At 38.0% G+C, this 22112-nt stretch overlaps 1 long non-coding RNA gene across 1 annotated transcript; it reads right to left on the minus strand.

Annotated features, from left to right (window-relative positions):
* Positions 1 to 1462: 1462 nt before the first annotated feature.
* Positions 1463 to 21699, minus strand: LOC119695212. Its single transcript, XR_005255091.1, has 3 exons — positions 20479 to 21699; positions 5301 to 5371; positions 1463 to 2737 (listed from the first exon to the last, which is right to left on the minus strand). It is a non-coding gene; the product is annotated as an uncharacterized LOC119695212 (long non-coding RNA).
* Positions 21700 to 22112: the final 413 nt, after the last annotated feature.

A 22112-nucleotide genomic window follows, 5' to 3' on the forward strand; every position in this document is an offset into this window, starting at 1 on the left:
ACCTGTATTTTCAGGTAAGGTTTTTGGCTTAGTTCAGGTGGAGGGATGGTAAAATTCCTCTTCTCTCCTTTCCTAGGATATTGTGGCTTTTGCTTTCCTGAAAACTGAGGTTTTGCACAGTTTGCTTGTATAAGGAAACATTTTTCTGGAAGTTCACACATTTAATGGGCACAGCCAGACTGTGGAGCTTGGCACAGGGATTTGGGGTTACAGTTGATTTATGTTGTTAACCAGGGTTCCAGGGTAGAGATGGGGCTCTTAGAAGGACCTGTTGGCTGATGTGCAACTGGTGTTTGTTGTGTATTTTTGATAATTGATGGAAAGTTGTGAATATATTCTGAGGGAAAAAAAAAAAAAAGAGATATTTAGGAAACCATGATAAAGAGGCCTCCCTGAACTTGTATCTGAGGGGTTTTGTTATCCTGAAGTTTATTTTTCCAACTTGACTAGTTTGGGGTTTTTTTAAATATTATCATCTTTTATAGGTATTAAGAGAAGGTTTACAGCACATATTCTTAATCTGTCTTTTAATTATAAATTCAGGTCTTACTATGTTTGATAGCTGGGAAATTCTGGATCAGAATCACCCTGATTTTGGAGAGATAGCACACAGCATTTCTTAATGGCACTTAGTAATTATTAACAAAACCTCTCTATGTCCTTGACTTTTTTGACACTGCCAATCAAAATTTGTCTTCCCTTTGGGCATGTCTTATGAGCTGCTCAGCTTCAGAATAATTTATAATGAGTAAATCAAACAATTCTCTAACATGTTAATGGCCTTAATTTCCTCCTTCTCCTCAAGGTCTAAAGATTTGATTGCTGTGTTGAGAATATAAAAAAAAGAGCATTATAATTTGAAACCTGTCAGAGATGGCCAGAATGAGAAACGTGCTGATATAAAAAGAAATGTTAAAGGTGCATAAAAGTGGAAGATGTCTGGCTCTTGTTCGTACCATGCCTATGAAATATCTTCTCGATTTACATCATAGTAAATACTATTTATTTTCATGAAATGTACACTGTATGGTACTGAATCAAAGGCACAAAAGATATAATAGATATGCTCTATTCTGGTACGTCTAGAATAATTCCTCTTGTTGTAAAGCTGTAAAGGTATTTGCTTGCAGTTTGTGTGTGAGGGAAAACTGATGATCCAAAACAAAATTATGAAAAAATAGTCTGTGTGCTGGCAGTGTGCAGGGGTAAGTTACAGCCCATAATGTGAGCAGCATAGAAGTGAAAATAAAACTGGGGTATAAAAGCAATCCTATTATGGGGCTTTGTCCAATCATTTTTTATTCATTACAGTTTGTAACAGAGGCATTTATGGCACTCATCGCTTCAATTTTTAAATTTTTTTTTTGCATCAGCAGAATATCACTTTAATTCCATCTTGGAAGGCACTCCAGAGGTGTCCTCCTCCAACCCCTTCTGCCCCTCACACCTTGCAGCAGAGCAGATTAGGCCAGGTCGCTCCAGCCAGTTTGAATGTATTGAGAGATGTCAATTCCTCAGCATCTGTGCTTGACATGTTTAAGCACACTTCTGATAGCGAAAAAAGAGTTAAAACCCTAATATTAAACCAGAATTTCCTGTGCCCCTGTGCTTCCTGTTGCTGCACACCTTTGTCTTCTCCACACATTTCCAGTGGGTAGAAGTAAAATAGATGTTGATGTAAAAAAATGTAGAAATACGCAGCCTAATTATTGTCAGGAGTTTTACACAGTAAGAAAAAATAAAGAAAGGAAAATCATCACAGTTGTCCCTCAGTACCACCCCAAGCAGGCTCCATGTGGGAATGTCTGAGTGCACTTGATTGGAAATGCAGCCACAGAGTCCATCAGTGAGTCAGGAACTAGCACATCCAAAGGGTTTGGTTCAACTGGGAGGTGACCTTGGACTTGAAAGCAAACAAAAACCAGTTTTGGGAAATAAAAGGAATGATTGTAAGCTGAGGCTAAGAGGTTAATGATGTAAACAGAGCAACAGGCTGCAGATTTATCTTCCTGAAATTATTCCTAGTGTATAAGGCAGAGGATAGTTCAGTGCTCAGTATGTTGACAGACTGCACACCTAAATGTTGGAAAGGAAAAACCAAATCTTTGGTCACAGCAAGGCACAATCTGCAGATTTCTGTTTGTTGGGTATGTGAGAGCATTTGGAGAAAGAAATACTTCTAAGTTTATATGTCAGAGATGGTGGTAGAGTTGCATGACAGATAGGTGTAGCCTTCCTTACAGTAATTAAAACCTCACAAAAAATCAGCTATAAATGTAAATATGCCTGATGTCTGTGGTGACAAAGTTCATAGAATATTTTATGAGATATCTCTCAGATCCCCTACATTTACTGCACGTTGCATGACAATAACACTTGTTTGTCCCAAAAACTGACAGATCTTCTGTAGTTGATATTTTATACAATAATTAACACACAGCTTTATTTGCATCTCTAATACATCCCATATGTTTTAAACATAACTTACAACTTATTGGGTGAAAAAAATCTATTTTGTATTTGTAGCTCCGGATCAGTTTATTTACTGTGCATAGTGAAAGGTGAGTGACGATTTCTTTAAGATCCACTTTGCTCAGGGTCCATCTGGCTCTGTGGTTCCATCATCACTTATGGAAGCAGCTGGTTCTCATTTGTCTCCTTAAATTTCCCTTGTCAAGGCTTGTGCTGATAAGGGTCAGAATATGTATCCCATTATGGAAATCTTCAATTCTTTTTCCTGTCATCTCAAGTAATCACAGAATAGACACACATTCAGTTAACATTTATGGTTTTCACATATGTTATGGGACAATAATTCTGCAACCCATGGGCTTCTCTGGCCTCTGATGGTAATGACAGGGTAATTTTTATAGTTTCCCCTTTGTTATTTCATCATAGGAAATAGCCTGGAAAGGATTTTATTCCAAAATATCTCCTTACTTTCCCGAGGCAATTTAAAGAAAGCTGAATATTTGCATAACTTTATTGCTAGCCAAGTTTTTAGCTGTTTTCCAATTAAAGTAATAAAAATGTGTTCAAGGTAAATCAGAAGGAGCTGTTAGGTATTTGTGATTATAAAATTTTCCTTTATGTTGCAGAGATTTTATTTTTCAGTTTGCTGTTGTAAAATTAATTTGTTTCCATTTTCAACAAGGTACTTCAGAATTCCATTTTGCTGACTTGAAGCCACCCAGCTTCTTGCATCTGTGCTAAACAATTAAAACATTCACACTAAATACTTTCTGAAGTCTTGAAAGATTAAACATGAGATAGTAAAACAAAGGCTGCTTCTAGCACAGATGGGATAAGAACCATTTTCATGACAATTTAAGTTTGTAATAATTTTTAATAAATGTCTGTTATATTGGAAATAATGAATCTGACTTGAGTACAAGAGGAAAAAGTTATATGAGTGATATTCATCATATTCATGAGTTGTTGTTGCCCCATCCATGGAATTGTCCAGGGCCAGGTTGGAGGGGCTTGGAGCACCCTCGGATAGTGGAAGGTGTCCCTGCCCATGGCAGAGGGTGGAATCAGGTGGTCTTTATGATCCCTTCCAACCCAAATCATTTTGTGAATCTGTGATATCCTATTTCTTTTCTTCTAAACCTTAGATATAAAATGTTAGGAGTTGATAGACTTGGAGAAAGTACCTGGGTTTTTTTTTCCTACCATGTTTTAGGGCCTAGAGGGATTTTTACAGGGTGACCATGATTAGAAGCAAAGGGTTCTGTGAGCAGCAAAGCTCCTGACACCCAGCCTCTCACAGGGGTTTTTTTTACAACCAACAGCCTTGGCTTGCCTTGGAGTGGCCGCCTAGAACAGGCTAGACAAGGTTAAGAGAATAAAGTGAATATTTATTAAAGGCCTTCCATAGAGACACACCTTGGGCAGTCAGAGCCTCCCAGATGCTACACCTAGGCTGGATGATGGTCATGAGTTTTTGAGACAATTATAAGTTTGGTTCATTTACATTTCAGGGGTTAATCCTCCAGCTACAGCTTCAGGTAATGAAGTCATTTATCCCCAGTTTGCTTTCCTGCCCAATTCATTTTTGTTTATACATTCTGGGGCCTGAGGCTGCAGGGTGGCCTTGGATCACAGGCCTAGAGGAATTGTTTTGCCTGCCCAAGATGTGAAAACAGTAGTTAACACTTTATATGGAGTTTAGAGCTCTGCACTAATGCAGTTCAGGATTTGAAAAACATAAAGGCTGAAATCTTAAGGTATGACAGAGGACGGTGCCTCTAGGCCTGGCCGTGAGGACAGAGCCAGGCACCGAGAGGGCTCTGCAGGGCAGGAGCTCCTCCAGCACAAACCCCTGCAGCTCTCACATCAATTTTCTTGCCATTGCAGTGTCAAAGCAAGCTCTGAGCTGGCCCTTGGAGACCACATTATTATGTCATGACAGGAGATTACGCCTTTGCACTAAGTGGTTTCGGAATAAGTCTGCAGAGACCTAATTATGGTGCCATTGCTGCTTGAGAGGGCTGCTTAGCAGTGGAGCACTTCTTGAGAAAGCTCACTTACCATGACAAAATAAAGTGAAATTATGACAGTGTATTTTCTGGTAAAAAAAGACCTCAACAAATAAAGAAAAATTGATTATTGTGTCAAATTAAACCATAAATAAATAGTAAATGCTAAATTTACAATCTAACTTCACTCTGACTTGCTGTAACTAAAATACACAATAAATAACATTTGTCTTTAAATTCCCACAGCAAATATGTTTTTAATTGTGAAAACAGTTATTGTTTCACACAATGCTACAATAACTCTGGGCAGTCAATTTTATGCCCCTGTAATAATGATATGATTGGTTTCCAAAGACCAGCTCCTGTTCCAAACTGTTTAATGCATCTGATGTTGCTAAACAGAGCTTTTGATTCAGGTGTTAAATGGTCAGCAGTAGTTAAAGTTCTAAACTTATGCAACATTCTAAATATAATATCAAATTAATTCCAATATATGTTCTATTTAGCTGGATAGAGAACAAATGTATTACCATGAAAATTAGATTAATACTAATAACAATCTACACAACACGTTTCCCAAGACAGAGGGCAAAACAAAGGTGAGATCAATTCTTGCAAATGTTTGTTTAGAGTGCCTTTCTGCCTATGAAGATGTTATTCATTACCTGTTCCATAGATGCAGTGCCTCATTTAAATTGGTATAGAAAATCAATGTTCTGAGCAGGAGAAAAGACACTCTCCTCTATAAATCACAAGTATAGGCTTTAGTGCTATAAATTTAATTTAGAAACAATGACGACAACACAAATATCTCCTTACCTTTCTATAGTTAATAAAGAAAAATTGTAAAGGTTTTATGGAACTTGTACTCAGCCAAAATTCAGATTTTCCTGCAAGGAAAACTAAAATCCAGAATTAAATTTATTACATATTCATATACAGGCATTTGCTTGTACATAAACATTTCAATTAACATATAAATATGGTTAAACAAGTTTCAGCTTATAAAAATCTGCTTTTTATGTATATAGTCAACTTCTATCTGTAGAAGTCTTCTGTCTCTTAAGTCTTCATCAGTTAAATGGAGGAAGTTGCAACGAGGCACAATTAGTTCTACAAATTGAAGAGTTGGAGAAAATTGGTTGGAGTTAATAAAGCTGGGGTTTAGAGAACAGTAAAGGGAATATAATACTCATCAAGTAATCAATCAACCTTAGCACATACAGTGCTAATTCTGCCTCCCTAATATATCTATTTTGGTATATCTAATGTATCTATCACTGTGGTATCCAGATAGGATGTGTCAGATTTAGCAAGCCTCATTAAACTTAGCATAAACTTACATTCAAAATAAGGTAAAAACTATTATTTGTGATACAGAAAAGTCAGGTTGGAAGGGACCTGTGGAGGTCACCCATTCCAAGACGGTGTCACCTGGAGCAGGTGACAAAGGAACGTGTCCAGGTGGGTCTGGGGTGTCCCTTGAGAGGGAGACTCCACACTCTCGCCTGGGCAGCTGTTCCATGCTCTGCCCTCTCCATGGGGGAGAAATAAGTTCTCCCTCATGATGAGGTGCAGCTCCTTGTGTTGTGGTTTCTGGGCACTGCTCCTCATCCTGGCACTGGCATCACTGAACAGAGCCTGGCACCATCCTCTGGCACCCCTTGGAGATATATTGGTATGGATTGGTGAGATCCCCTCTCATATAAAAATACAGCAATAAATTATCAACTAAAGAATCTCTTTGTAGCTATTGTACCTTAAAATGCTTGTACTTTCATTGCTTGGTCAGATACTGAAATGATTATCTATTTATTTATTTGTTCATGATGGTCTGAAAAATGAAAAGAATGAAGCAATCTACGACCTGTAAATGTAATTGTTGAGGTGCAGCCAAGTATGGGATTTGCAGCTGCAGAGCTGTGCTCGATGTAAATTGAGACTAACACAGGAATGGAATGATTTCATCATGAGCTCCTGATTATCTTGCTGTTGCACAGACTTAGGGGCGACAAAGATCAGTGTTATGTACATAAAACCCAACAGATTATGGGAGGCTGTGATAGTGGGAAGGACCTGGTAATGATGTTTTTGTAAAGGGGAAGAAGGGCTGCATGTTTCAGGGTGGAATGGTATGAAAGGAAGTGTTGGGAGGGAGATAATCTTACCTCCTGTGTTTGAAATTAGCATAGTTATTGAGTAACAGCAAAATCATTATCATGTAAAGACATGTAAGATAGCACATAATGGGAATGTAAAGGCTAAGCTCTTCTCAAAGGAATATGGATGGAATATTATCATTTTAATTAAAAAAATGAATTAGGCTCGGCTAAAAAAAAAAAAAATGGAAAGTGCCTTTGGGGACAAATCTGGGAATGATCAAGGACAGACACTAGGAAAGAGCCCCTCCTTTAGCCTGTTTGCAGCAATGTGCTCAGAATTTGGGGGACTGAAGATAACCTCCATTCTCATTTATGGGAATGTCTCTGGCAGGGAGGGAAAACACCCTGGAGAAGCATTTGCCACCATTTGTGGAGGGCAGCACTATCAAAACATCTGAGCTATTAAAAACATTTACATGCACAAAATTCAATTTTAGAAGAATTTCTCCTCCATTATCTTTGTCTCCTCCCCATTCCCCAAAGCCAGTTAATTATAAATTGTGTTGAGGAACATATCCTTGTGGTATTTATGCTGTCATTTCAAACACACCCTCTGATCCGGAGGAGGTGTGACAAACCTTGACCTTTCCTCTTCCATGACAATGGAAATTTTAAAAGTTTTTAAGGAATCGACCTGACAAAGAATTTAGACCATCTGATCAGAAGAAAAACTTGAAGTTGTAAAGGGTAGATGTGGTAAAATAGTATTTCTTCGGCAATAAATTTGGTTTCTAAGGTGTCCATCACAAACCTTTCAGGGTATTGTGTCTATTCAGTAAATACAATCCCAATGCAGTTGAACTGGATTAATGAATGTGGGAATTTTTCCTAGAATGCCTTGACTACTAAAATAAAAGGAATTCATTTTGCTTTTTTCTGGCTGTTTCAGTCATCAGAACTTGTTATTATTATTAGAACCCAGAAGTTTGCCCATATTTGCTCACCAATTGCACCAATATTTTTCACTGACAGGATTCTGGGAAAAGATTCAGTTATCTACCAAAGCTGCAATTATGGGTTGGAGAACTATTGTTCTTCACTAGAGAGACAATAAAGGCTTCTCCAAGGCTCATTAAGATATGAATCTTTGAAATGAAAGAATTCCTGCCAGGAATCTTAAATTTTACCACATTTAGTGAAAGACTCCTTATGTTTGACTTCTTGTTTCCTTTTTTCAATTGTCTTTTGCATCTAATCAAGTAAATTAAAATGTGCAATGAAGACAGTTTTTCGAGACAAAAGATTTCATAATGATCCTACAGAAAGATTTTGGTCCTTACCTCCTGCAATAAACAATCTCTATGAAGCATTCAGAATTATTGTAGGAAAAATATAATTATAGGAGTCATTATGTATATAGTTCCCAGGTAAATTATGATGAAAGAGACAGCAAGGCTGATGACTGACAACTGAGGAAATGCTAGAATTAAGATTACCTGAACAAATAAATTCAGTCCAGTGTTTATTGGAATGCTTTACACTCCACACAGTGCATTTAATACTATAAAAAGTGATTAATAAGGCAGTTATTCAATAGTTTCTTCACAGGCTCATTTCCATTTTCCTACCCTTCAGGACATACATTTTGCATCCTGAGAGATATTATTTCATGTTGGATGTGGATGTACTTTAAACAATCCTTTATTTTATTGGAAAATTACATGAACAAGAGCTTGGCCACTAAATAGGAACCACTGCATGGAATATTGCAGGATTGATTCCTTCTAGGGAAACAGGAGCTCTTAGAAATGTGAGCAACAAAGTACATTTTCTTAATGCTTTAAACATGTTAAGAGGAGAAACTCTGATGTGATTGCATGGTATAATTAGACTTTTGCCCTGGTATAGCATCTATTCACTTTATAAAATGTAGAAAAACCTCAAAAAGGTTTTTAAAGTCTTCTCTGGGGTCAGTGAAAGATGTAGTGCGTTCGTGTTAATGCACCTTTTCCAAAAACTGCTTTACAAGAGCTGCATCTCCAACGTGAACTCTGTCCAACCTCCTCAGGAACTGACAATGAAAGGTTGGCATCCCTAATGCTGCAGAAGTCAGATACAAAGCCAAAGAGAGACTTCCCCCTCCTTTTTATGCGTTACAGTATTTTTTATGATCTGTTATTTTAGAATGTTTCCTACTTGAATAAAAGCTGTTGAGAAGGCAGGAGCTGTGCAGACAGAAAATCAGTTATTTGCCAAGGAAGTTTTAACTATATTACCCTTGAAATTTTATATATTTTAATGCATCATTTTTAATACAAAACTCTAACTTTACCCATAAAAGTCTAATTTCTGCCTGATAAACTCAAATTAGTCTCAGATAATTGCTTTTTCAGTCTTCTCACATACATCTACTGTCAATTTTTTACAGCTCACTGAGCCATTTCAAATTATGTCTGGTTTGTCTTGCAAAATAAAAATGAATGATTAAAGATGTTAAGTCTTTCTGTATCTAAACCTTTGCTTTTGCTTTCCGTGTTACAAGGGTTTTGCATTTGGCTTTTTGTTTTCCATCTGTAACGTCTTCAATAGTCGTGCTGAGGAGGAGGACTCGTGGTGAGCTGCCCCTGCAGAGTGGATTCCTTACCTAAAATAATGGAATTGTTTGGGTTGGAAGGGAATTTAAATTAAATTTCAAATCCCCTGCCAGGGCCACAGAAACTTGGAAATAGATCTATTTTTAACTTCTAAAATATTTTAAATATTTTCCTCTGGACTTTGATAATTGAGTTTAATAGAAGTATAAAAGAAACCAGTTGGTTTTGAGAGATGGGTATAAAATTGAGAGAACACAATGATGTTCAAAATCTTATTGCCAAATAAGTGAAGGAAGAAATGCTACTTTATATTTAAAAACTACAGAACTTTTGTGGAGTTTTTTTTATTTCCTTTGGAAAATGCTATATAATTCCTTTAGCAGAAACATAAATGTTGGACTTTTGCCTCACTAGAATATAACATTTGTGCTTTTTGCCTTATTGGAACATAACAAGCTAATTTTTGCCAATAATTTGATCTTCATTGTCTAACAATTATATTAATTGGCTGGTTAAATGCTTACTTGAGACAGCCTATTTATCTTCTGCAGACAGCAGATGTATAATTAGCAGGAAAATACCTAAAATGCCGTATGATAAAACCTCAAGTTGATTCCAAGGCAAAATGGGCTGATGCTTCTTCATGCAAGGAAAGCTGAACCCTTCATGCAGAGTTTTCTGGAAGGTTGTTGTCCCTTCTCATCCATTCAGGGTGTTTGGGGGATTTTAAGAGAGAAAAACCAAACTTTTGTGTTTTTTTCTCAAAGAACACCGTTGCCTGTAGAAGATCCCCCCAGTTCAGAGGAATTCCAGCACAATGAGAAGCCGTGGTCACAGAAGAACTTCAGCTTTGAGGGTCACCTCTAAAATGTTCTGGTAATTCCTTCTTAAATCATTCTCCTTATAAGAGATTTCCTTGTTGTATATCTGCAAATACCCAGCATTATTATAATAAACAACTCAGAGGGCTCCACAGGGATACTCTTCCCCCTTTAGAATGGAATAAATAATATAAATTTTAATGATATTTTAGCAAATGCTAAAATGCTGCTTCACGTACATAATGGGCTACCACACTGGGAAAAGTGAGTACAAAGGAAGGTAAAAGATATTCCTGCTAGAATTTCTGTTAGGGAATGCACTTTAAAAAAATTTTTTCTAATTGAGCTTCCATTTCTAGCAGATGGCAAATTTTATTCTTTAGAATTATGCAATTAGCTAATTAGACTGTTGAGATATTTGAAGTACAGAGCCTTAATCATAGCAAGTTTTTGTGCACAAGGTATTTATATTATTATGGCTTCTCCTTATAAGGTGCAGGCCATGCTCCCCCAAAATTTAGGTGCAATTTTGAGTAAAACATGTAATTATTTCCTAAAAACACTGGAATGTTTAGTCTCTTGTCAAAGTTGGGAATTCACTCTCTTGCTGATATGGTTGCCTGTAATTTAGGACAACCAGAGACTTCTACTGTACAAATTATAGAGTATTGCTCTTTAGGGTTTTCATGAATAATGACAAGTTATCCATTATATAAAGAGATTAATTTGGCTGAATAAGTTTTAGGATGCTTGGAGTAATTTTCAAATAAAGTCTGAAATCAAGATGTTCATCCATTCGTGCTCAGTTATGAGGGGAAGAAAGTACAGATTATATAAATCATAACATAATAAATGTGAACACCTTCTGCAAGTCTTCACAGCTGGTTAAAATAGAAAATAAAGTATTATCCTTTCTTTAAGTACTCTAACCATTAAATCAGTAGATTTCTGAAGCAGAAACCTTCAGTAGGAAGAAAAATTTGATTCAGTATTATTTTAAATCCCCAGGTAATAAGATAAATATGAGTGCATGAGCCATTCCAGCAACTCTCGAGAGACACAGGATCACTTATGTTCTTAATTAAAATAAATCAACTTCATAAATGATGATTTTACAGCCAGTATGCAACTGGAAATTTATCAGATACCTGCAGGAGGCTTTCAAAGCATCAGAGTTAATATTGACAGGCACTAGGGCTGGTGTGTGCATTGCACATGGGGGTTTGTGTGTCCCGAGGGCAAAAAATTCATCCTGGGAGACTTTTCCTCTCCCAAAGGTCAGTCTGGCTGGCAAACCCTTCATTTCTCCCTGTCCCCCCCCAAAAAAGGAGAGTCCCAAGGTTGGATTTGCCACATTTCAGAGATAAAGTATTTGTGTTAGATCCAAGATCAAGATTTAGACAGACTGGAGTCTGTCTTTGATAAATAAAATTAAATTCTCTGTAGATGCAAATTAAGTGTGTTTGGTTGAAACAGAGCCTGTTCCAACTGAAATGTTTGTTTTTATTTAACAGAAATCTGCATGTGTTCAGTCTTTATCTTGGCAAATTGTGCCTGCAAAAGTAGGAAATAAAGAAAGGGTAAATACTGGCTTTGAAGGCAGATCAAAAAATTCCCTTATCAAAAGCATTAGTGAGATTTAATAAAGGACATAAGACAAATGGAGTGGTTCTTGATTAAACCAGTGGGAAAAGGCTTTGAGAAAATAGAAGGAAAATAAAATTTTCCCTAATTCCAATTTTTTTTTTAAATCAACTTCTAAAAAAGCTAAAAATGCCCAAAAACATGTAACTGGTCAAAACCATCTATCAATAGGTAAAAATTTATACCTGTTTAGACTCTTCTGTGAATGGAAAACCCACTAAGTAAATAACTATTTTCAATGGCCCCTTATCTGTTTTGACAGAATTTTGTTTTGCTTCTAACACTTCTAACACATATTTAAAGTATCATTTTGTACACTGAGATAGTTTTCTAGAACTTCAAAGCCAGTATTTTTCTAGTTCAGATTAATTAATCAGTTCTAATTTTGTCCCATACCATTGCTGTGTTTATTGATGAGATACAAACGTGGGGCTTTCAAATACAATTACTGAAAATATGATTTAGGAAACATTCCTTAGTCCTTAATTCCACCAAACTTAATCTGTCAGATGTTCTTCAAAAGCAAAGACATATGGCTATGGGTGATTAATTTCAGATTGCAAGTTAGTGGGAATATTTGGGTATTTTCAGGGTTTTTTATTAGTTTTGGATAATCAATACCCACTGCTAATTAATTTTTTGAGATAATGAAACTGACAAATTTTGCTTCTCAAATTTCCTTTGCCAATTATTTCTGCCAGAGGTTTTTGATCATTATTTTCTTCAGTGAAATTTAAAGTTTTTAATCAGAAAGCTTGGCTTTTTGCTTACTCTGAATCAATGTCTGCACAAAATAATGGATCAAGATTTTAATTGCAGTTTGACTTCTGTGTGAGCCTGGCCAATTTAAGGCCCCTAATTTGCAGGGCAGTTTGAGCAGCTCTCAGCAGTGAAATTGCTGAAGCTGACATTGCTGGCCTGCCTGAAACTCTGGGTTCTGAAAAAATCCTCTTTTTTCCTGTGTTCCTATGTAAGAAATGAAATTTTACTATGGTTTATATTTCCTTTTTCCTAGGAGATAAATATCTGGTTTTTCTGGGAATCAATATTCAGACCAAGGCAGATTTCTTTCCCTGCTCGTGGTTCCCTTTCACACTCACAGCTTCCTCCCTCTCCTGTTTTTCCCTCATCCTGTTTCCTCACAAATGCTCACCAAGTCATGGCTCTCATGATTGCAAGATGAGCTTTCACAGGGAATGAATTCTGACATTCCCAGCTGTTTTTCCTGGATCAAACTTTCCACCAGGAATCAGAACATTTTCCCTTTTTTTCTCCTTTCTGGGAAAACAGTCCAAGAAAGGTCTCCTTGACTTTCCCACAAGAAGTGGAACACCCATATACGCAGAAAAGAGAAAATTTTTTCAGAAATCCGACTTGCATGGAATATAACAATTGATAGCATATTTACTTGCTATAAAGGTACTAATATATTCATTTATGTTCCGTAAAATCTGAATTTCAGTGTCATCTTCAAGCATGCACTGGTTTAATAGACAGGATTATAAGGTTATAGGGGGAAAATATAGACAGTGAAAAGTAACTTTAGAGTTTAAAAAAAATCATAGAAATATAGAATCATAGAAAAGTTTGAATTGAAGAGAACATTTAAACCCATCCTGTTCCATGGGCAGAGACAACTTCCACCATCCCAGGTTGCTCCAAGCCCCATCCAGCCTTGCCTGGGACTTCAGCTGAGTTTATTCCTGACTTTCTCTCTTAGGAAAGTGCATAACAATCACCACTGATGTCACCACTAAAGATTACAAGTCACCACTGAATTGTGTGATTGTTTTTATCTGCTCTGCCTATGCCTTTGAGGACAGTGCCTATAATTAGACAGCACAAGGAAAGTGTGTGTTTAAAAAAAAAATGAAGTTGTTAAGGAGATGATGCTGAAGCAAGTTCAAATATAAAAAGTAGATTTAAAATAACACTTTACTGTAATGAGTAGAAATCATGACAGGAGAATAAAGCATAAGAAAATATCCTTGGGGCATAAGTGAGATGATTAGAAATATCATTAAAGCTAAAGCATCTGTTTGAATCCTTTGTGAGACACCCAATTCACCCACATGCACACATAAGTGAGGGCTCAGTTTACTAATGCTGCAGTTTGAACACTAAATATAGCATGCTTTGCATTTAAAGAACATACAGATTAAATATGAGCTGCCTGTAGGACAGGGGAGCTGCACTAATGATTGCTGGGGCTTTAAAGATCTCCTGCAAACAGGCAGATGTCCAACTCCAGCAAATATTCCTTAAGGAAAACTTCACATCAGGCATCAATTTTATACCACAAACGTAAAGTAAAGACAATTTTTAAAGGTTTGTAGGGAAAACTGGAATCTATTAGTGAGGAGCAGGAGCAGGGAGGGAGATGCACACCTGTCAGGACAGGGCAGGTCCAGCTGGGGGCCAGGAGGGGCTGGGACAGAGCCCTGGGATGCAGGAGACCCTCCTGTCCTGCAGGAGATGGAGCTGCATGCACAGGGAAACGAGACAAGCTGCAAATTCACCTTGTATCCTGTGCATGTAGACATTTAACACACATTTCCTAGGTCCTGCAGAGTCCATTCCATCCTTTGGGCAGGTGTGCACAGCTCTGCCCGAGTCTGGGGTCATTAATATCCCAAACAGCTCTGCCTGTTGCCATTAATGTTCTCCACTCACCTGGGATGGCTGCACAGACCCCAATACACAGCCAGCTCTTGTCTGATTAGCAGCTCCTTCATTAGTGATTTTTAATGATTCCATTAATTTAAAATGGAACTTCCTTTCTGAATGAGTCACTTTTTGCCTTTTTCTCAGTCTGTAGCCTCTTTACCCAGTCTTTTAAGATAAAAGACTTCATCTCTGTCTTATCTTTAAAAATATATGCTGATCCTTATGAGTTCCTGCACGAGAATGGCAAGTCTCAAAGCTAATGAAAGGATAGCCACAAAATTCCTCTTAGTCATGGTTAAACCTCTTTGCAGAGCAAAACCAAAATAGTTTAAGAATGCTTTACCCTGATTTTTGGATGTGCTGAAGTGCCTTTGTGGATACATAATTCTAATGGGATTTGATCACAGTCCTGTAATCTACTTTCAAAAGGTCAGAAGAATAATGATTCATTTCTCCTAATGGTTTGAGACTTTTGTAAAGTATGTTTTGGAAATATGACAAGGAAATAAATATATTCTTGTGTAATTTCCAGCTTCAAGGATGGAGGATTATGATAATACAGGCCAAGACTTTGATTTCCCTTTTGTGATAAGAAATACTTTGTAATATTACAGGCTATCAAAATAATCAGTCTTCCTTAACCTGTTCTGCAGTAAGGAACATAAATAGTTAATTTAATGGAGCCTTGCATGCAGTTGAAGATGGTTCTGTCCATGCTTTCAGTCACTAGCTACTGCAAAATGTATTTCAGAGCTCTGTACATGTTCCACTTATGCTCTGCAGCTGTTTCTACCCTGCTTTCCTTATTGATCAGTGATTGATCATCATCAGTGATCTGTATTTATTCCACTGGGGTTTCTGGTATTAATCTGTGCTTGCCCCCCTCAAGCCTCTGCTCTTCTCATTTTTTGCTGGATTCTTTGGAAACCTCTTCCACATCTTCTGAATTCCTTCAGTAGCTTTGGAGATCTGGCTTGCCAAGAACATAAAGCCTTTTTAAAACAACCTAGCCATGCATACATCCTCATCCCAGGGTCATTAAATAGTTCTCTACACAAAGTAATAGGCCATTAAAGCATACATTTATGTGTATAGCCATAAATGTCTGCTAACTGTGTGTTTTTAATATCTGTTAGTTACAGCAGGACCATCAATGTGCCACCAAAACTGCCTGACAGCAGCAGCACAGCAAAATATTGGTTACAACTGGGAGCAGAGCACAGATCAGGTCGAGTGTCTTGATCCAGGTTTAGACTTAGATCTTGACTTAGATCTTGACTTAGATCCAGGTTTATGCCAGACTTGGAACAAGAGGGAGCAAACAATAGTTTCCCAGAAGCATCTTGGTGGAAAAATCAAGAAGTCCAGGTTGTTTTCTCTTTGTTTTTTTTAGTTTTGTGAAGTGTTACAGAGCTTTGCACACACAGGTGACTTTGGGCTGGTTCCTAACTGCTGACAAAAAATGCAATTCTTGCCTCCTCGATGAATAAGGAACGAAATTTCTTCAGCTATCATGTTTTCAGATTTTAAAATTGCCTTGAAAGAAATGAGATGAACAAAAGTAATCGAAGAGTTTATGTAGTATGTGTTATTAACAGATCTTGTGTGCTAGAGTCACTTCCAGGCATTCATGTAATAACTGCATGAAAATGAAAATAAAAATAAACAGTGCTAATAAACTTTGCCATCAGGAATGCAGTCATTCTGATACTTTTAGGCCAGAGTCCTGAAGGCTATAATAATTATACTTAAATGTTCCCAGAGTATTTATGTGTGTTCCTTTTAAAAGGAACAGATTTTTGCCCTTAAGGCCCACTCAAATCTCAATGATTTTAATTAGTGACACACATAGCTTAATTCAACTTACTCTACATGCACTTTTAGGAATGTTTAAGCCAGTTAACAGCTCTCGAGGAGCTGAAGGTGTATGGGAAGTGCTACAGATTTAATGAACAATTCTCTCAGCTCCAAGAGGGGACTCAGATTCCTGGGACTCTGGCTCTGGGCAGACGTGACTGAAGTGCAGCCACAGCTCTGCAGAAAGCACAGGCTGGGCCAGCTTGGCCTGGAGGGCACTGAGCAGCTCTAATTGACTTGGGCAGGCCTGGCAGGCTGGAGCTTTTTAGTCAAGTCTCCTGGCTGAACCAGGTTTCTCCCAGGGATTGATCTGTGCAGCAGAGTTCTCATGGCCTTCTGCTGTTTTCCCCTTGGTTTTACAAGTCCTGTGTGAGACCCAGGACCATGGGATTCTCAAAGAAGCTGTAATTCCACGTTGTTGTGTTTGAAGTGTCTGACACCAAAGTATTTGTTTGGGTCCCTGCTTGTCCTGTTTTATCTTATTCAACATTCAGCTTTAAAAGGAACATGAGTGATAAATGAGACCCTGGCTGAGACAGGACAGCTGTGATTTCAAAAATGTGACAGGATGAGATGTTCTGAGTGGTCTTACACCATTCTGTAGTTTGAGCTTCTCCTTCCCTCCATTCCTTCTTCTTGTGGCCTCTTCAGCTGAAGATTTGATAACACCTTAGAGTCTTTGATTTAATTTGTTACATTTCAAAGACATATCATAATTTCCTTAAATTTATATAGACTTGCTTCATATATTAAATTATAAGAGAATCTAGAAACATTGCCGTGAAGATCTGTCTGTCGGTCCAAGATAGTTTTGTTCAGTAGGATATCATAGCACGGACATATTCTTGGTTATCAAAGTTATATTTTCATCAACAAGGCAATTGAAATGAACCTGAGGGCGGTGTTTTGACTGTGTTCTCTACATTCACTATTTACATTTCTGTTGGAATCTTTCTATTGCAGTCAGGTGTTTTGTTACAGAGATGATTACAGGGGGTTGCACCTCTCATAATTATCCTCTGGTGTGTGAGACATTCTGAGAGAAGAACAAAGGCTCTTCTTTAATCCGGATAGGTCACAAATCAGGTTTGTGTTTGCAAGCCACATATTTTAAGTTGGATTAGTTATCAGAGAGGGGGAATGGGTATAAAAAAGAAAGGAGAAGTGCTTTGAAGTGTTTGGTCTTGGTTGTTGTGAAACAGAGATGTGTCTTGCTGTCATGGGGCTGATTAAAGCAGAGCTCAGCGTGTGTCGCTGCCGCCTCCGTGGCCGTGTCAGACAGACCCTGCAAAACAGGCTCTCCATTGTCAGTGCCACAAACACCCTCCAAAGCTCAGCTTCACTGGGCTGGAGCTCGCCAAGCCAGGCTTTCTGGGTGTCTGACACAGATTGTGGTGTTAGGCAGGGGTGGTAACTTGAGACCCCGAGTTCTCTCTGTGTGCCCCAGAGCTGGGGCTCAGCAAAGCAGCGCCTCCAACAACTTCACTTTTAGGACACTTTGAGATTCAAGAGGGGTTGGAATGAATCAAATTGTTGGAATTTTGATCTTAGGAGTGTTTAATCTGGAGGACAGGCTCAGGGAGACCTGATTGCTCTGTACAGCTCCCTGGCAGGAGAGTGTGGTGGGGGTCAGGCTCTCTTCCCAGGCAAAGAGGGATGGGATGGGATGGGATGGGATGGGATGGGATGGGATGGGATGGGATGGGATGGGATGGGATGGGATGGGATGGGATGGGATGGGATGGGATGGGATGGGGGAAAGAGCCTCAGGTTGTGCCAGGGGAGGGTCAGGTTGGAAAACAGGAAAAGTTTCCTCACTGGAAGAGTGGTCAAACCTTGGAACAGGCTGCCCAGGAAGTGGTGGAGTCACCATCCTTGGAAGGGTTAGAAGGAGGAGGAGATGTGTCACTCCATGATCTGGTTTGAGGGACACGGAGGTGTCTGGTTGAAGGCTGGATTGATCATTTTGGGACCTTAATGTCCCCATGAATCTGTGGTTCTACCTTGGCTTCAGGTCAGAACTAAAACAGGGGTCGTGGATTTAGGATTTGACCCATTCAGCTACACATTAAACTGAGACTGAAGTCTCTGCACTCATACCTGAGGAGGTTTGATTGCTTTTTTAGTGGCATAAACACGCTGGTTTTGACCTACGTACCACACTTATACCAATTCTATCTCATTTTCTCTATAATTCTTATAAAATAATCTCAGAGGAGCAGGACATTTAAAAGAGTTTATGTACAATTATTACATTTCTAATTAAAATAATTTACATGTGTACAGTTATTATATGATAAAGCAAAATCCAAAAAATACCCTGTTAATCACTAGAATGTGACTCAAAAGTAATTTTTTGCATGAGAATGACATCTATGAAGGTCAGAAATTATTCTCACTCCTTTAAGAAATAAGCATTTTAGTTTTGGTAAAGAGGTAAATAATCCAAGAGAAGAATTTTATTCCTGATGTTCATCAATATGGGTAACATGAGAAATCAGGATTATTTTCAGCTATCTGTTCTTTATTGGGCTGTGCATGTGCCTATTAGGTAAATGGGCCTAAAAAGTGGATTAGATATTTACAGGAGGAAAAGCAAAATACATAGCACCACAAAGGTGAAAAAAGGAATTTTGTGCTGATAGGTGCTGTCTTTGAAGTCTTTATGAATTAATGGCATCAAAGCTAATCCCTGAATTGGATGATGCATTTGTGAGGGTAGGATTTACCACATTTACAAGGAAAATCGTTCCATGGAAAATTGCATCTTTATTAGTAATACAAATATTTTTGCAATCTTGGCAAGTCTTATTAAAGACAATTGTTTGAGTGATCTATTTTTGGTGGATTCTCTGCCTGGTAATTGTTCCATATATCCTGTATGAGTTCCAATGCCATGATTCTCAACTTGGGGACTTTCTCTTGGCATATTCACTTTAAAGCATTCAGAATCTCTGAATTTAACATAAGTTCCTCCTAATGTTGTACTTTATACCTTAATACACAGAAAAATTTAAATATTTTTTATTTTAATATATAGAATTGTATTGAAGCATAAATTATCTGTTCATGAGGTTAATGATAGGCCAGAGGAACTACTTGTATTTTGGTACAAATAATTCAGGAGAAATAAAAATATTCTAGAGGGGATCATAAGAGCCCCTTTCATATTTCATAGACAGACAGGTGAAATAATTTAAAGATAGTTTTAGTCTTAAAACTGAACTCCATTAAAACAAAAGGTATGATATGGTTCAATAAAGCCCAGAAGATTAAGTGAAAAATTTTGTTCTATGCTGAACAAAATGCTTTGGTGTGGCTTCATCAATTGTAAAGGTCTTTTTCCTGGTCCAGTTACCAGGTTTCCATAAATGGATGTAATTTAACTATTCCCTTCATGTGTAATTCAGACTTTCCAGCTTAAATGCTGTCTAGAAAACTGCATGACAGAATTGCGTGTTCACATTTCACACAGTGCATGCTTCCAGCAGAACGTGTCATCACCTGCATAAAGATAGCTCCATCCACTCCCATAAATAATTGTGACTTTATCTCTGTTATCCAATAAAGCCAAGGCAGATATTTGATGCTATAATAATGGTCTAAAAATGACAGAAATTGAATTTTAGCCCATTGTTATGGTGGCAGATAATAGCAGAGTTCACCTACATGGATTCTCATTTGCCTCACAGAATCATGGTTTTGTGTGGATTTAAGGCCAAAGCTGCTGTTGCACACAGATATCGTTGTGTCCGTGACTGTGTCACACTTGGGGTGAGGCTTCCTGCTCTGTGCTTATTCACGGGGTCTGGAACAGTATTCAAAAATGCAATGTCAATATTTGTAGCTGAAATGTAATGTAATTCTTTCCTCCTGGCCTGGCTTCTCCTTCACCACTGTAAAAGGTGAATAGTCTTTCTATTAATCTTGTAATATCTCTTTGCCAGCTGCCTGGACAACCTCTAATTCTCTTTTGATGGCTAGCACACACTCAGCAGATCTAGGGGTATTTGGAGCAGAGTATTGCAAATTTAAAGCACTTCTGTAAACCTGGCATTGCCTTTCAACAACCTCACATAGTTATAATTACACAACTTTGAAATATACTGAACTTATCTGTCTTGCAACAAGTAAAAATCTCATCCCAGCCATGAGTGAGAAGCAGAGGCAGGGTGCCAGCGTTTGTGTTTCCTGACAAAATTTACAATATTTACCAAAGCTAGCCCTTTCATTTGAACACACAAAGAAAGTAAACCAGGAAATAAAGCTAGAACTACTGTGACAGCTGCTAGAAAAAATTTTGAAGACTCACCTGGCATTCCTTTTCAAAATGTCATTTCCAGACAGCAATGCCAATTAAAATACTTTTCTTTACAGATCTCATGCCATTTTTATCACTTGACTGAGAAGAAGCTGGATCCACAGATAAGGTCAGATCTCTGGTCAGCAGCATTTTGATGTAGGGCCCCCTTCTGTGTGTGCAGCCAGAAATTTCTGTCCTGGATGAGTGCAAAGCTGAGCTGCGTTTTCCTCGGGGCACTGCCCATTCCAGTAATCATGATTGTACCAAATAAACAAAGGAATGCACTGCCCACGATGCCTCATTAGTAGAGTGTCACACAGCTGAAGGATTAGATAGAAAGTCAATATTTAGCATAGGCAAATAATAAAATTTTAATTAATATTTTTTCTCAGTTAGCCAGTTAACTCTGGGGGGAAGGATATGATCGCAAGAAGATTTTTCTTTCATCTCCAAATTTTAACTTTCCATCTGAGCAAGGGGAGGCTTTCAACAGTTATCATAAGGATTGTTTGTCTAAGGAGCAGACTCATGTTTGTGTTAAAGGGCAATAAGGAAGAGGGAATTAAATATATATTGGGGGAGAAATAAGAGTCTCTGCAGTGGTTTTCCTAAAAGGAAGATTTGCAAGCGCACACAAAAGGGATAGTAAAGAAAGGAGAGATATTGACAAGAAAGGAAATGAAAATGAATTAAAAGTGTCAATATTTCCCTTGAGTAATTAAATAAGAGCATTCTCATGCCTGACCCATTTTGTGGGGAGGGAGACTGTGGTTCACTGCAGTGCTATAAACTACAGAAAGCCAAGGCAGCCTCCAGTTCCATGGACTCAGTGACAGACTGGGCTTGGGGCATGTGCTGACCTGTTCCAGCCTGCCTCCTGCAAGCTGTCAGCCAGAGCCTCAGTAAGAGGCAGACAAAAATAAATAGCAAATTTGTATAATGTTTCTCTTTTAATCTGGGTCAGGCTCAGGATCCAGTAATCAATGCTGCTCCGTAGACATCCAAGGGTGAAAATGGAGTCAGGATAAAGAGGCAGAAACTCATGAATGCCTTTAAAAGCCAAATAGTTTGGCTTTTTATTTTACATATGTAAAAAAGGCACCTTTTAGCAGGTGCAGGCTTTAGTTCAGATTGGAATGTGGCAGTGAGTGTGTGGGGCACATCCTGCCCACAGTTTGCCCCTCAGTGGATTCCAGTTTATTTTGTTTATCCCTGGGTAGAGCAGGGATGCTGGGACTAGGAGTGCTCACGGATCAGTTTACTGATGTGCTCATGTAATCCTTGCAGGCCGTAAGAAAACAGTTTAAAAGCAAGATTGTTTGTGTTACACTGATGTAGATGAGGTTTATCTTTGTAATCCTATAACTCGATTACTTGCATGCCAGCAAATGTCTTCTTTCTTGTTTCTGTAAATTATGAAAAGTGTTAACATCAGTCACTTCAGTTCCTGGAAAATCTTCTCAGATTTGCAATTCTGTTGTGTAAATTAATAGCTCAGTTCACTAGAGAAAAATATTGCAAATGTATTTTGGCATCATATAGAAGTAGACAACTTGTAAGGTAATATATTTTCTTCTAGCAAATATGTGTCAAATTAGCTGAACAGGTTTTAACAAGCATGTCCTCATTCCTTCAGCAACTGA

The sequence above is a fragment of the Motacilla alba genome, chromosome 4A (genome assembly GCF_015832195.1).
Source record: "Motacilla alba alba isolate MOTALB_02 chromosome 4A, Motacilla_alba_V1.0_pri, whole genome shotgun sequence".
NCBI lineage: Eukaryota > Metazoa > Chordata > Aves > Passeriformes > Motacillidae > Motacilla > Motacilla alba.